This window comes from Phocoena sinus, chromosome 13 (genome assembly GCF_008692025.1).
Source record: "Phocoena sinus isolate mPhoSin1 chromosome 13, mPhoSin1.pri, whole genome shotgun sequence".
NCBI classification, from domain to species: Eukaryota; Metazoa; Chordata; class Mammalia; order Artiodactyla; family Phocoenidae; genus Phocoena; species Phocoena sinus.
Genome location: NC_045775.1, coordinates 74952899 through 74965119, shown reverse-complemented (window position 1 = coordinate 74965119; position 12221 = coordinate 74952899). Strand labels below are relative to the sequence as shown.

Genomic DNA, 12221 nt, shown 5'->3' with positions numbered 1-12221 from the left:
CAGTCTCAAGGTCCATCCACATCTCTACAAATGACCCAATTTTGTTCCTTTTTATGGCTGAGTAATATTCCATTGTATATATGTACTACATCTTCTTTATCCATTCATCTGTCAATGGACATTTAGGTTGCTTCCATGACCTAGTTATTGTAAATAGTGTTGTAATGAACATTGGGGTGCATGTGTCTTTTTTAATTATGATTTTCTCTGGGTTTTATGAAAGTGAAAAAAACATCACAAAATGGAGATAATTCTCATTAATTTCATGTCAAAATTATTTTTAAGCAGGTGAATCGTTCAGTACTTAGACTTTTGCCTCTTACCTATAAAAATCTCTCCTATGACCAATCCCTTCTCATCACAAAGGTTCCCTTTCCATGTTATTCTAGATATAGTCAATGAGATCCTCTCTTTAGATCTCTTAGGGCTCCTAAACAGACCTTCTCTCTTCCTAATTTAAGTTATAGTGGAAAGATTATTGGACTGGGAATCAGAAGTTCCTGGCTGCTATCCTGCTAAGACAATGATTTGTTTAAGTCCTTGGACAATGTCTTTTACTGCTTTGGGCATCACATACTCATCTGTGAAATCAGAGGTTTTGATTTGATAGATTTTAACATCCCATCCAGCAATAATATCCACATATTCATGTGTCTATCCATCCAACAGATATTCTTTGAGTCTCTACTACATGTCTGACAATGTCCTAGATCTTGTTCTCCTTTGGAGGTAAAAGACAGTCAATAAATAAACTGATAAATATGAACAATGTGTGATGCCGATGAGGGTTCTTCAGAAAAATTAAAATGTGATGGGATATGATAGTGATTTGGTAATTGATTTACACTGAGTAGATAGTAAGACATGGTCTCCCTCAGGAAGTGACATTTCAGTTGAGAAGCAAACTACAAAAAGAGGCCAGTCTTGTTAAGATGGGGGAAAAGTATGTCTATCCTGAGTGATAATTCTCAAGAACTTATTCAATAAATATGGGGGATGGTAGGACTGGGCTATGTGGGGCCATCGCTAAATTGTCAAATAGCTTCTATTACTGCACTGATCGGTTAGTTCTACACTGACCGCTCAAAAGACCAAACTGCTTGTAGTGGGAAGGAGGCATAGGGTACGTAGACTAGCAGCACAATAAGTCAAATTACAGAGAGAGTGGGCCCTGAGACATGGATGGAAGGAAGTAAACCATGAGGGTGCAGCTTAATCACTTGGGAATATAGTAGGACCATTAGAGAGCATCTGGGCAGCCCCTCCTCTCAGACAGGGAAATTGAGGCCCACAGAGAGAGAGTAATTTGCCTAAAGGCACAAGGTTCTACCCTGCATGTCATGTATTTAATCCCTAAGAATCACTAACTTAAGTAAATCATGAATCGAGCCTCTGATAGGATTTGCAGATTTGAGGTGGGAGAGGGAGAGTATGCTCCAATATTACTATGGCTGGTTGGAGGGTAGTTACCTGTTATTACCAAATTCCACTACTTCTCCATATTCAGGTCCCATTTGGATACAGCAGGACAATTGCAACACTGACACTCACATGCATCAATTGAAAGCTTTAAAAAAAAAATAATAATGCTGGCCTGCTTACTCTATAGCACAGTCTAATTCCCATTGGGCTTATTCTAGAGATCTGAGTCCTAGACTTGACAAAGGAAGTCTTACGTAGTAGCAGGAAAATGCCAAAATCCTGGAATCACAGTCCAAAGCTCTGTGTTCTTTCCCTTTGTCTGCCCTTTAACCTTTCATTCCCCAGCCTGGAAAATGACCATCTCACTTGCCTAGCCTACCACATGTGGTTATCAAGAGTTAAGTAGAGACCTCAGGATAGCATTTTATATATTAAGCAATAAATGGGAAAGGTGACTGGATTACTTACTAACTTAAATTATTTATAAGTGGGTTGCTTCACTTTTCTGGGTCACAGTGGTCTCATTTTTTTTACAAAAGGGGGAAATTAGATAAATAAACTCTAAGGACCCTTGCAGCTCAAACAGCCTATGATCTGACAAAATGGTAGCCTTAAATCCTTGGAAAAGTATCCTCTATGCCTTTCTTTTTTGCTATGGGGTTTGCCACTGGCAACCTAATAAATCCTGTGTTAGTGAAGGGAGGATTTCATCACTAGAAAGTTGCTGGTCTTACTTCACACATATGCAAAACTCTAAGGGCATTTGAATTGAAGCTGAAAAGGGTGTTTGACCCCACAGCACACTTTTCTAAAGTTAGCTGGCATAGAACCACAATTTCTCAAGTTTATGCTTGAAAAATAGCTAGATATCTCTATGATGCCTCTTGCTAGGTTTTCAAATGACCACCTGATGAACCACAAATCTAGCTGGATTTACACAACAGGAGTAGAGCCATTTATGAGTTCATGGTCATAGATAACCTATTCTCATTCAGGTTCTCAGGGCAAGATTTTGTAAATTGTTGGATTGGATAATTGCTCCCTGAATAGTAAAGTAAACTCATTAGGAGCCCATGAAAAATTAACTCTCACTCTGAATCAGGAGATGAATTGGCCAACTCCCTAGATATTTCTGAAGATAATGGGCGCCATGTTGGATAGCAGCTCTCAAACTTCTTTGTCAGAAGTTCATGTTTGCAACATGAAGCAAAACACAAAAAATGAAAACCACCTTTCTCATTTGCTCTGTTTCAAAAGGAGGAAAAAATTCACCTTTGTTTAATTGCAGAAGAAGTGTTACTGTACAAGCAGATTTGGGGAAATTACATATCTATCTCTTAGCAGTGGGGCCTGGTGATATGTAATTTTTTACTTGCAAATATAACTTAAAACCCGGTTATTTGAAAATAATCAGTCAAAAGTCCTGATAAACATGTATACCACGCTGCATGGTAGATTTACAAAAAAAAAAAAAAAAAAAACCAAACAAACAAAAAAGAAAACTCAAACCAAACATAATTGATAATGATAAAATAAAACTCATAATATTTCAACATTGAGAAATAAGAATGTCAGCAAATGGAAACCATGGCCTACTGAAGACAGCACTGATAATATATCAACAACTCTTTTGCTTTGTTACTGATGATCTTCACGTATAAAACCCACAGGATCACCAAGAATTGTAGAGCAGAAAGGCTTAGCAGAATACTGAATTATATATAGTCTCCAGTAAACTCTTATAATACCCTAGTTTTCAAGTTCTATTAACCCTTGATAACTACCATAGGAGGTCAGTAGTTCTAACTCATCTTCATCATTGCAAACCTGAGTCTACTACAGAATGACTTATCATTCACCTTAGAACTGAAGAAAGTTTGTAGACCAGGAGAGAGATGTCAGGGTTCCTATTGTGGACTAATTGTCTGATGGTTCATAGTACTTAAATGCTTTTTATGTGGAAGCTTTTGTGTTCTGTATGAGACTATATTTTAGTGTAAAATGAATCATATTCTCTCTCAGTGGATCACTTAATTCCAAGAAATGGGGACTTAATCAAGTACTTACCAAAGATTAGGCTTTCAATTTAGTAATTACCTGAGAGAGAAAGAGGAAGGGAATATTACTAATTTCTCACTAAATATCAGGAATTTTGCTAATGTTTTACATATGTCACATTTTTTAATCTTTTAAGCAATCCCATGAGATATTTACTATTTGTATTGATTTATAGACTGGGAAGCAGAGACTCAGAATGTTACTTAATTTGCTCAAATTCATACAACTAATAAGTCTTGGACCCAGGATTTGAAGTAGTATCTTTCAGTTTCAAAAGTCTGTTCTTTTCATATTATTGATCCTACAAAGGTGACAGATATCTTTCCCCAACATTTAGTACACATGCTTTTCAACATTCTTACCATCGTTAGAATAGATTTGTCCATAATCTTCCTCATGGTCTGGAGACTACTGCAGCCATGAATGGCCAGCATTCAGGTTTAGCACATGGTGTGAGTTCCTTGAGAACTTTAAAAAAAAAAAAAATATACCAATTCCAGAATTTCCACAAAACAACACAAAGAAAAAAAATTTTTTCCTATCTTATTTTTAAGAATCAAAGGAGTGGAGAACTTGGTAAGTGTCATCAGCTAATCATTTGAAAAGAAGACCAATGAGAGGAACATTTAGCTTCCTGGGCTTGCAATGAAATTTCAAAGCCAGCAACATCACATTTCATCTCCCCAAATCTCATAGATCTACCCCACCCAAGAATGCCACTGGAGGATTCGGTTCCTTTTGAGAGCAGAATATCAAAGAACAGACAATGAATAAGTTATAAAAGTGGGGAGAGTCTTTAACCACTTTCCTTTTGGAGTATGGTGTTCCAGAGACAACTCTACAGTGAAGACAGGTGAAGATAAACATCTCACTCCTGTGAGCATAGCACCAGGAGTCCTGCCAGATAATTTATGTGCATAAGTGTCTATAATTACACATGTTCATACATATTCATTCCCATGCTCCTAATTTTAGAGAAGGGAGAAGTGAATAAATTGAGTAATAATTTGATTGTATTTGATTCACCTGGCTCTCCAAGTGTCTTATAAAGGTCCCAGAGTAAGTTTCCACTAATAGAGAATTCAGTTCAGCCTGAGACCTTGGAGAGTAGTAGATAGACTGATGATGGAGTGATTGAGTCATTCATTTACTCAAATGTTTTATTTATTTATTCACTCATTCAACAATTATACCTGATTCTGCCCAGGCACAATGCTGGGTATAGAAGACATCCAGGTTGATAAGTGATTGGACCAGTAACGTGTCTATTCTTGGTGGGAAGTTGGTCTGGTCATGAAGGCATTGATTACAGGACAATGTGGCCAAGTGCTAAAGTAATCCAACACGGGCTTGAGTTTTAATAATGATTTCCTAGAGATGGAGAAATCTGAGCTGCTTTTTGAAGGAGGGTTAAGAGCTATCTAGATGATGAAGCATGGAGGGCATTCCAGATGCAGGCACAGCAGAAGTAAGGTCCTTTAGATTTTCAGCAATTTTGTACCATGAGAAGGAAATGGCGAGAATGGTTGAAAAAGGGGTCCCAAGTCAGATGGTTACCTCACCTAAAAACTAGAATGGGGCCTGGAAGGGTTTTAAGCTGGGGTAATACACTAAATTCATCTCTGAAAGATCACTCAGGCTCCTGTGTAGAGAGAGAGGATTGAATTTGTATAAACTCTGGGCAGAGTGTTGAGCTAGAAATCTACGGGAGAAATTTCACACAAGGAATGATGAAACTCAGAACTTAATTCATAAGAATAGAGACTGTAGGAAGGAGGGGGAGGTTTGATAGATATAAGAAAGGTAAAAATTATACAACTTGGGGATATTATGGTAAATGAGAGAAGATAGGATGGTAAACAATTCCTGTTTAGGTAATTGGAGGATTAGGATTTTATTCTTGAGGAGATCACAATGGAAAGAACAGTTTTGGGGAGGAATGTGCATCAAATTAGCTTAAGAACATGGTAAGTTGAAGAAGAGAAGTCACAGAATTCATGCTGAGCTGAGGCTTGGCCACACTATCGAACTAGGACTATTTTCAGACCCCTGGGAAGCTTAGAGCATTAGCCAGCTATGTCTGCCAATTTTACATAGAGGAGATGCCATCTTGGGGCTTTGACTGTGATCCCAACCTGTTTACTTGGTGATCCTCAAATGTGTCTACCTTTTTTTGTACCTTGGCCTCATAGCTAAGGTTTGTTTCTCATAATTCATTACATCATCCTACACTCAATGCAATGAACTTATTTTCTCTTATTTCAATAACTGCTTCAGCCTGGCACTCATAATGTGCTTTTTACCTTCCTGTCTTTGCCTGGATGTCCTTAAGACTCTCACCCTTTCCCAGACTATAAAAATTGCTCTTGGAACTCTATTCTTGACTTCAGCATGAGTGTCTCCTGTCTTCCTGATCCTAAGTTGTCTCATCTTTCCCTAAGCACACCCTGGACAAGGCTGCTCCCGGGCTCTGTCAGATGGCACTGGCCTCTATTTGCACTAGGACGATTTATCTTCCTGTTTGCTTCCCACTCCTGCAGGAGCCTCCAGCGGGCTAAGCAGCCAGTGTCAACACTAAGCTCTTTTCTTTAGATATACAATGTCCACCATTTGTTGTTGATTCATTTACTACCTTGGAGTTTGTGGAATGAAGGGATAAATAGAGATCACAGAGATTTGTTCTGCGAGGGAGCCAGGGAAGGCAGGTCTGTCACTTCCTTCTTCCCAAGCCATGCTGGACAGAAGCCAGAAACCAGGCCATTTAGTTTAGGGGAGAAATAAAGAACATCCAAATGACTAGCAAAGGCTCTGGAATTGTACTGCCAAGACCAAGTGACCTGGACATCAGGAAGAGGAAGTGTGTTAAGACAATAAGGAAGTGGAGAAATCAGCTGAGCCTGAAACAACATAGAGGAGGGCATATCCAGAGGGACAGACATGTGGGTTAACCTTATTTGAGATGTGTTTGCCAAGACCATGCTGGGAATCACAGCATCGCACAGTCACAGACCCTTGGAGCTAGGAAGATTGTGAGGTCATATTAGAAAGCCCATGGAGGGAATGTGGGTGGCCTAAATGAGTGAGTAAGTAGGGATGATGGCAGATGGTGAGTGATAACCCTGCACACAGACAATAAATGACAGACAATATGCAGCAAGTTGTCCTGGTGTTGCAAGACCATCACATTTTTCAAGAAAAGTCAGAAAACTGGATTTTATGTAAACTTTTATGACTTCTAAATGCTGTCAAATAATTAAAATTGCTTTCAAATCTAGTAAAATACAAAACACACCTGTGAGCTGGATGTAGCTGCCAATTTAAGTGGTTCCTGTATATTTAAGGTGATAATAGCTGAGGCCCAGCAAAGTGAGTGGATTTCTCCAAGGTCCAATAATTGTAGAAGGGCAAGTAAGTGATGGCTTAGCATACTGTTTTCCTTCCCTCCCTCTCTCCAATCCAACACTCTGTGGAGTCAAGGGAACATAAAATATTCTACCTTCTTCCCAAAGAAAAGTGATGGGATGGGGCAAAAGACCCTGCTTCTTGACTTTCTATTGGCTTGGCCCCTCCTCTGTGAGGGTGGCTACTGTTCAGTACAGTGAAAATGGAAAGAGACCTGGATAGCATTCTAGCACAGGCTTAGCCATTAACCTTGCATCCTTGGAAAATTCTCTTCTCCTCTTTGGACCTCATTGTCTTCATAGATTTAATGAGGCTCTCAGCCTTGTAACTTCCAAGTTCCCTAATAAGTCTAATCCAAGTGAACCTTTTACCAAACACAAGTTCATGTACCTGATGCACAGTAAAGCCAAACAAACCAAAACATCAGAGTTTGGAGCAGAGAAAGGTTTATTGTAGGACTATGTAAGGAGATGGGTGGCTCAGGCTCAAAAAACCCCAAACTCCCCAAAGGGTTTCAGCAGAGCACTTCTAAAGGCAAGGAGAGAGAGGGGCATTGTTAGTTGTTGCAAACTTCTGGTGTCGGAATACTTTTCTCTTACAGCTATTCATGTAGGTCAGGTCATGATATTCCTGTAAAACTCCAAGAAGACAAACGTTATTCTCTGTTCTGCAACTTTTTATTTCTAGATGAATGAACTCTCAGAACCCTGAGAATAGGCAATCCTGTATATTTCAGGCTCTAGGCAACATACTTTTACAAAAGGTGCAGAGCCAGCATCACTAAGAACAGGCAACAAAGAACAAGGGTTAAAGTAAAAGGAACAGATCTAATATGGAGTCAGATTTGCTTTTACCTATTACAATTACAAGCTTGCTTTAAATATCTAAGTCCTCATGTCAGGATCTTTGTTAGCATTTCCTTCTGCTGTATTCTTCCCACCCCTCATTCCCTGCCCCCATCTTCACTCTTATTCTGACTACCTGGTGTTCCTGTGCTGCTCCCCAAAGCCTGGAGTTCTGTTGGTATGTACCACTGGAATCCACCCTTCATTGCCTATAAGATCCATTTCAAATCCTTTTTACCACCAAAACTCACCTATCCAGGTAGAGAACTAGCATGCCTAAATATTGGAAATGGGTAAATAAATTTCTCAGCATATGAATATTAAACTGAAAAACTTAGGAAAAATATTAGAGCTAATGAGAGTTGAGTAAAATGGCCATTAAAAAATAAATACACAAAAGTCTGTATTTTTTCTCTAGATTAGCCATAGCCAGTTAGACACACACACACACCCCTCTCCTACAAAAGATCTTAAAAAGAAATTTACAGAACCTACATGAGGAAAACTGCAAACCTTTACCATGGTGCATAAAAGAAGATGGGAATAAATGTCCATGCAGGAGAAACCATATTGTAACAGATGTGCCCCAAGTTAATCTATAAATTCAGTGAATTCCTTCCAATTCAGAACATTAATAGAATATCAATAAAATTTTAATCACATTTTAGATGTAGTGTAGAGGTAGTTATAAAATGATTCTCAGCTTTATTAGAGAAATTAAGTACTACCTACCAAATATATTCAGACTCCAATCATGTTTCTTTCCATCTCTTTTGGTCCAAGCCATCAGCATTCCTCATGTGGATCATTGTCATAGTCTTGTAATAAGCTTGTGCTCCAACCCCTTCCCCTTTCAGTCTGCTCTCAATACTGTTTCCAGTAAAGTCCTGTTAAAATGTTAGTTAGATCATGTTACCTTCCTGATCAAAATCTTCTGATGGTTTCACAGATATTTGAGAGTAAAAATAAAATTATCCCAATAGCCTGTAGTGAACTACATGATCTGACCCCTGTTATGGGCATGTTTCAAATTCTACTCCTCCCACTGCCCACTCTGCCCAGGAATACTGGTCTCCTGGGCGTTCCTCAAAGGCACCCTAAATGTAAAATCGTACAATGGTGCAGCTACTTGGAAAATAAATTGGTTGTTCCTCAAAATGTCAAACATAGAGTTACCATATGACCCAGCGATTCTACTGCTAAGTATGCACTCAAGAGAAATTAAAACATAAGTCTACACAGAGACTGGTACACAGATATTCATAGCAACATTATTCATAATAGCCAAAAGTACAAGCAACCCAAATGTCCATCAACACATGAGTGGCTAGAGAATGTGGCATATCCCTGAAAGGAATATTATTAGTTGATAAATTAGCTAAGAATGAAGTACTGGTTCATGCTAAAACATGGCTGAACCTTGAAAACTATGTTAAATGAAAGGATCTAGTCACAGAAGACCGCTTACTGTATGAAGTTATTTATATGAAATGTTCATAATAGGAAAATCTGTAGAGACAGAAAGTAGATTAGTGGTTGCCTAGGGCTGTGGTGGTGGTGGTAGTGGTGGTGGTGTATTTGTATGTGTGTGTGGGTGTGTGTATGTGTGTGGTGAGGGAAGGAAATGGGAGAATGACTGCTAATCGTTACAGGGCACCTTTTTTAGGTGATGAAAATCTTCTAAAATTGATCGTGGTGATGGTGGTATAACCCTGTGAATACACTAAAAACTATTAAACTGCATAATTTAAATGGGTCAATTGTATATGTGAATGAATAAACAAAGCTGTTAAAAAGGTAAAATGATTGTTTATGAAGGGCTTTTACATATACGATCTCATCCTTTCCTCGAATGACCAGGAGAGTGTGTGCTATGGCCATGGGGTCACCTCCATTGTGCAGAGGAGAAACCCAAGTCTCAGGTTAGCCATGTAATCCAAGGCCACTCCACTAGTAAGTGAATCATCTAAAAATGAGGGTTTCTGGCTTCACATTTCATGTTAGCCCCTCCTCCCACTTCTTCTTTGCCCCTCTGATTTCTAGTTTTAGACCTGGGCTCTGAGCCACTTCTGCTGAGTGCTTCATTCTCCATTTGTATTTTCTTCACCACGACCAGCATCTTATTCATTAATTCATTTATTTGTTCATTGTAAAACATGAAGACTATTCTCTAAGCAGACTGCCAGAAATCTGAATTACTTCACAATCAAGGGTTTTGAAAATTCTGAAAGTAATGGTCCTTCATGAGAAATACCTTCTGGGATCCTTATTGATTATGGAGTCAGGCTACAGCTCTGTCAGATGATCTATCTGCCAGGAGAGTTAACCTCATGTGGCCTTGTCTTGATGTATTAATTTCATTTCATGGCTTCTTTCCTAAAGTTTTACCTCAATGACACTCTTTAAGCTGGTTATTCTGACTGTCTGTCATCCATATATCTCTAATACTCTAAAAACTATATTTTTTCTTTCTTTTTTTTCTGTATTTCTTTTAATTTTTCTAATACTTATTTGAGGAAGGAATAAATAAATGAGTGCCTGGCACATAGGATTTTAAGAAAGAGACTGGCAAATCCAAACTTTTCATTCAGGGGATTATCTCTAGCGGCAGAGGGGAGGATATACTGGGTGGAGAAGAGATTAGATACTGAAAACCAGCTAGTGGATCCTTATTATTTTTGCCAGTCAGCTGTGGTTGTTTATTTTGATGGTCAAAAGTCTTTCAAGATACCAAAGTGACATTCAGGGCATCAGAAATTTAATTAAGTTTTTTGTGACTTGAGTTCTAAGATCACTAATCTAGAAATTAGCACTAAATCACCCAGTCCCAGATCATAATAGATTCACTTGTTTACTTATTTGTTCAGCAAATCCTTGCATGGCATCTACTCTGTTCTTGGCATTATGAAACTGGGTGTGCAGGAGGGGACAAAACAGGCATAGTTCTGATACTGCAGTCCAGTGACAGACAACAGACAAACCAGCAAGTAAATATGAAAGTGGATACATGAATGAACTATACTTATGTGGACTGGAACTGAATTTCTGGATAAAGGAGTAACGGAGAAATGAAATTAGTGAGATTAGTAAGAGCAGCCAAAGCAAGATAAGCCTTAAATGACAAATTGGGCCAATGGTGAGGATGACAATAACAATGATGATGACGATGATACTAATGTTAGCAATAATGCTTTGTATCAGGCCATGCTGTTCCTTTTACAAAATGTTTCAATAACTGTTTAATTCTTGCTCTTGTCTAAATGAAATGTGAGCTGCACAAAGAAGTAAAGTGAGTCATTTGTAGTTATAGAATTTCTAGTGGCAGAGGTGGTGGTAGAACCGTCTCTTGTGATTCTCTTTCTAAACAAGTGTCATTGCGGTAACATTTGTCATCACAGAATCTTACCTGGAAGTCCACCCTTCATCCTGATTTATATGCATACTTCCTTCTACTCTCTTCTGTCCCCCATCGAGGGCATGGCTGAGTCTCCAAGGAACACTTTGGAAATCCTTGCTAAATGTCATGCTCTCTGCTGTGGAGACACTTCACTAAATACTGGGAAATGGATTTGTCATGTAATTCTAAAAAGACATTGACTACTCTGGATTATATTAAACCTCATACTTTCCATCTAACCATTGCTAAAGAAATAACCTCAAGAGCTGAATACCGTTTGATCCCTATTGTATTGTCCTGTCTGGCTGGTCCCAAGGGAGGAGAAATCTGAGGATACCTGTCAGCACCTTTCTCTGAGCTTAGTGAGATGTCCTCACCTGCTCCAGTGACACTATCCTTGGCCAGGCCTTGGCATGGGGCAGCTTTCCCATTGTGCTCAGTGACACTTCTTTGTTCTGGTTGCTGCATCTTAGCTTATATATAGTTCAACATTTCAAATTCAAAGTATTTTATCCTAAGTCCAAGGACATTTATACTCTGCAGCTCTTCTGAGAATTGGACTTACCACTTCAGTCTTTGACAGAGGGTCCCCCAGACTATTCCACAGTTTCCCATGGACAGATGGTGACTTTCCTGGCTTAGAAAAGCAGTCTTTTCTACACCTCTTCAGATTTGCATTCCCTCCTGACTGCCTCCTTGCTTGACTCTAGAAACATTGTTTCTTCCTGTCTTTTATAAAAGTGATTTCACAGCATCATTTCTATTTAGGTCCCATTCAACACTCAGACCACTTTAGATGAACTCTCCCAAAGATACCAAGCCTTTTTCTACCTTTCTACACTGAGAACTCCCACCAGCCAGCAGCTCCTGATTCAGCTGCTACCTTCCTATCCTCTTATGGCCACAGATCTTTATGGTATCTTTGAAATAGACATGAAGCTAACAGTGTGTAGAGTGGACTTTAAAACGGGGACTAGGTTGCTGTTGGCCCACATGTTGTGGTCAGAGAGCCATGTCCTCCACCCCAGTATGCCTTCCGGGAATCTATAAACTTTCAGGACTTAATTCAAAAGTTCTCTGTACTAGGTTGAATAGTG

The 12221-nt window shown here is 39.0% G+C and overlaps 1 pseudogene; it reads right to left on the bottom strand.

Annotated features, from left to right (window-relative positions):
• The window catches only part of LOC116764052, a 45022-nt pseudogene extending 33430 nt beyond the window's left edge, over nt 1-11592 (bottom strand).
• Nucleotides 11593-12221: the final 629 nt, after the last annotated feature.